The sequence below is a fragment of the Raphanus sativus genome, chromosome 8, assembly GCF_000801105.2.
Source record: "Raphanus sativus cultivar WK10039 chromosome 8, ASM80110v3, whole genome shotgun sequence".
In the NCBI taxonomy this organism is placed as follows: Eukaryota; Viridiplantae; Streptophyta; class Magnoliopsida; order Brassicales; family Brassicaceae; genus Raphanus; species Raphanus sativus.
In genome coordinates, this window is record NC_079518.1 from 22,837,607 (window position 1) to 22,842,602 (window position 4,996).

At 39.2% G+C, this 4,996-nt stretch overlaps 1 pseudogene; it reads left to right on the top strand.

Annotated features, from left to right (window-relative positions):
- LOC108820310 (ethylene-responsive transcription factor RAP2-3-like) lies at positions 1-846 on the top strand (annotated as a pseudogene).
- The last annotated feature ends 4,150 nt before the right edge of the window (positions 847-4,996 follow it).

The following is a 4,996-nucleotide window of genomic DNA, read 5'->3' on the forward strand; positions in this document are numbered from 1 at the left end:
ATGAAACGTAAACGTCTCACAACTACTTTAATCCGGCATTAATTCTGAGTTTTTCCTTTGACTAATCAACCATTTTCTTTAAGATTGCTATTTGCCTCTTCGTTTCCACTAAAACCGCCTGAATCTCCAACTATAAATATCAGACCTTCTACCCATATTTGAAAACAAGTAATTTCCGATATCAAAACGTCAAGTAATTTAAATTAGAGATTCTTTTGCATGAGTAACGATGATTAGAGATTCTTTAAAATAATTATTTAGTTACAATGGCTGTATGTAATTTTGCACTTTTAAACTATATAAGTGGCGTTGAAAGCGGAGGCCGTGGAAAAAAAGAAAAGGGAGCCACCTACGGAAAAAAGGAGGAGGAAGAACGTTTACGGAGGGATACGCAAGCGTCCATGGGGGAAATGGGCGTCAGATATACGAGATCCAGTAAAGGCACCAGAGTCTGGCTCGGGACGTTCAACACAGCGGAGGAAGCCGCCATGGCTTATGACGTGGCGGCTAAGCGTATCCGCGGCGACAAAGCCAAGCTCAACTTCCCAGATCTCCTTCATCCTTCTCGGCTGACATCAGACGATCTGCCTCCGGCGAAGAAGCTCTGTGTACACTCTCAGAGTGAGTTGACTCACCCGAGTTCGCCGGTTGAGTTGCTTTGGGTTCGGGAGTGGTTACGAGTTTCAGAATCCGAGTTACGGGTTTGAGTCTGTCACGATCTTTTGCAGCAGATATCAAGCTTGGAGTCTTTCCTTGAGCTGGACGGTACCACGGCGGAGCAGCCGAGTCAGCTGGACGAATCTAGATATGTGGATGATTGATGATGTTATCTCATCGTATGCATAAATAAAGTTAAAAGTAAAATAAAATGAAAAGTCAAATAAAGTTTGTAATATATATAACATATGTATGTAACCGCCGTTACTTTCTAAGGCTTTACTGTCATGGAACTGCATGATGATGATTATGTGTTGTGGTTTGGTAATGTGTAGAAATAAGGTTCGTGGTATTGTTATTTTGTTTTCATTTTATATTTAAGCTGAAGTTTAAATGTTTTACTTTCAGATTTTCATTAATGGAATTTAAGCTTCTCCTAATAGTGTAGGAAAATATATCCTATAAATCTAAGAAAATACGCTATAGCAAAAATTCTAATAAAATAGGAAAATCAATACTATAAATCAACTGATATAGAAAAACATTGTTTGGTTAAACTCTACAAATAATTACTTAAACTCTATAATTGTAGCTTCAACATTCACATTTTCAATCTCTACAAAGTCTCATTCCTGAAATTTTAAAATTACAATCCAATTGGATAAACTCTAAAAACAGGAACAGTAAATTTGTAAAATTAAAATTAAATTCGAAACATTCAACAAAATATATTAAAATATCTAAACAACCTATTTGAATTTTTATCTGAATCCCGGCGCGTAGCGCCGGCCAACCACTAGTATTGTATAATTTAGATAGAAAGAAGTGACAATGACAAAGAGTACATCATTTTATCATGTACACTTTAGTTATTAATTGTCATTTTGTGCAATTAAAAATATTGATTGCACGTTATATACTATTTGATTTTGCTGAGAAATGGTACCCGGCAAACTAAATTGTACCTGACAAAATGTGATGCACCATTTGTCAAATTTTTATTATTTCCATTTAAATCAACCAAAAATTATCAAAAAGTTTTATCTCATAATAAAGCAAACTTTGATTGAAACTTTAATCAAATTGTCAATCTCATCATATTAGCACTAATATTATTGTTTTATCGATGTCCTCTATAAACAAAACTAAGTTATTTACAGAAAAACTTTGTTGACTTAACTCGTTATCATTTCTCTTTTGCAATCAAATATAACATAAAATCGTCAATATGGATTTTCCCATGAAACCGACACAAAAAATATCAATGATATCATGTCTCATGCTCTCATATTGACACATATGATTGATTTTTAAAAAGTCAAAGGATCGTATCTTTTGAGATTAGATCAGTGGTAGTGATCATATTTATCATGAGAGTGTAATTGTCGCCAAGCTTCAATATAATCATGTTACTGAAATCAATAAAGGAATTGAGGTTAAGCAAAGTTTATCACAATAAATTTAGCAATGATTGTGTTTATCCCAAATTATTCTTTATCAGATACTATATTTTTATACATACTGATTTTACATTTTCTTTAAAAGTTATTTTAGATCAGATATTATATGTATTAAATATTTTCATAATAATTTAATTTTTAATTATTATTAATAGAATTAAATAATTAGTTTAATTATGACACTGATAAAAAAAATTATGGGAAGACAAAACCCTAACCGCTCTGCAAAAGTGCGATCACAATGGTGATATTCTGAACCAGCCTCCTTCGACATAGTGCTCTGGATCGACGATCGCGGTACCATTGCAAGGGAGACTACCACACTCCTTGCAATTCTCAAGACCTTCTGGACGATCTCCATTGCTACGGAGGTTCATCGCGGCTTCTCTTGACGACCACGGCAAAGCTCATCCAGACCACGCTTCTCGGACGACTCTTCTCGTGGTGTATCAATCACGATTCTCGGCCTCTCATGGCCTGATCTGTTTCTGCGAGAGTCTAGATTGAAGCTTCCTTTGAAACTTCGATCTCCACATAAACAATACGTCCTTTGACGATTGCTTATCCTCTGCATCACTGCTCTCCCCTTTTCTCTACGCCCTGCTCCGCCTCTGTTTTGTTCCGACTTTGTTTACTTTGATCCGTTTGATCATTATATTGGATTGCTTCGTTTAGTACGGTTTGACAATCACTGCTACGGTGTAAGGAGCTTCCTGCGAAACGATCAAGTTTAGACGATCATAAACGATCACGTGTTGCTCCGGTTTCAGGCCAACAAAGAACTCCTATTTACGATTGAATGGGGTCTTATGCTCGACTAAAATCTACCCATATGGCGGATATCAAGGGCAAAGGAATCCAATATGAGGATGATGATGCTCCGATTAAGCTAACTGATCAAGATGAATCCTTTGTCATCAAAGAGTACCGTATGTCTCTTATTGGGAAGGTCTTGAATCCTAAGAAACAAAACGTGGAGAAACTTCTATAGAAGATGCCGCAGCAATGGGGACTTCAGGATAAGATCACAGCTAATGATTTGGGAAATGGAAAGTTCCTTTTCAATTTCACCTCAAGATGACCTTAACTCTGTGCTCGGACAGGGTCCATTCCACTACAGCTATTGCATGTTTGTATTGGTGCGATCGGAGCCTATTGTACATGATGACTACCCTTGGATTATCCCCTTTTGGGTTAGATTGATCGGAATTCCACTCCACCTATGGACAGACAAGAACCTGAGAAAGATAGGAGGTAGACTTGGTCATGTTGATACTATTGATCTCTATGGGGAAGGATGCTGATAGATATTGACTCCAGGGGTCCGTTAAAATTCTCAAGGAAAGCTGAATCACCTGAAGGAGAAGAGGTTACCCTTGAAATCAAATACGAAATGTTGTTCAAACATTGTACTGAATGTGGTCTTATGACTCACGAAAAGGAACAATACCCTAAGATGGAAGTACCTCAGTCACAAAACAACCGCACGGATGTCTTTACAAGAGTACAGATGCCTAGGGATCGGTTTCCTACTCTGCCTTTGCTGGGTAATTCGCGATACACTGAGTCTCACAACTCTCGCCAACCTTTGTTGGGGAGCAATCAGAACAGAGCTGCAGCTATGGAGCATCCTCGTCTTCATGATCGAATCCAACGACCACACTTCCAGGCTGGTGAACGCGGGCAATACCAGGAAGAACGAAACCGTGTGTATGGATCCTATCAGAAATCACATAAAGATAGAATCATCTGTGGAAGAGAGGGACGCAAGGATACTCGTCTCGGAGCTTCTCGTTATGGAAACCGTCCGTACGATCGCAAGCCGGAGGGTATCTGGCGGGAGAAGAATAACAAGGAGATACAAACCAAAGGTCGAAAGAAGAATATGATGCCTGGTGTTGTTGCTCCGTATGAGCAGCCATTGAATGCAAGAGAGAAGACTATAACTGACAAGGTTTACAAGAGTCATGAGAAGCGACCTATTGAGGAACCTAGAAATGTGGAGGAACCCAAATCTAAAAGACTTGCAAGTGCCATTGTCACAACAAACACTGCTTCATCTGACCAGCTAGCTAACGTTACGATCCGAGGTCTTGCTCGAACATTAACGTTCTCTCCAGCTAGCCTGCAAGTTGAGCTCAACGGGTTAGAGAATAACCAAATGATAGGTGCGTTAGAGGACATGGAGATTGTTGAGCAGCATGATGATGCGATGATGGAGTGTGAGGTTCAGGATGATGATTTATTGGGTGACGATCTGATGGCAATAGAAGCTTCTGAGGCAGCTTCACGAACAGAGTCTTCTCAAGTCAAAGACCTCGCGACAGCAGCAAAGATCGTGAAGAGTGCACATCGTCAGACTGCCCCGTTGGGCATTCAAAATAAGAAAGCTACTTTCCTCCGTGGAGGATCTCCACGGCCACGGCCCAGCAAGTCTCTTTCCCATAAGGCAACTGAACAGGATAACAAACATAGGCATGGTACTATGTCGGGCAGAGGCAATTCAAGCAAAGGTGGTGGTTTGGTGGGTTCCAAAAGCTCACCAAAACATTATCAATGAGGACAATCAGTTGGAACTACCGAGGGATAGTGAACGACCTCACAGTTCGACGCCTTACGGAGATGTGTCAGAAGCATCGCCCAGGACTTGTGTTCCTTTCTGAAACAAAGAACAGAAGGCTGCTGTTGCAAAACATTCAGGCCGACTTAGGATTTGATCGTTTGTTTACCGTTGAGCCACTTGGTCTCAGCGGTGGTTTATCTCTTTTATTTATGGATGAATTTCAAGTTAATGTTTTATTTTAAAATAACATAATGATTGACATTGAGGCAGTCATTGATGGAATAAAAGTCTTTATGACGTTTGTTTATGAAGATCA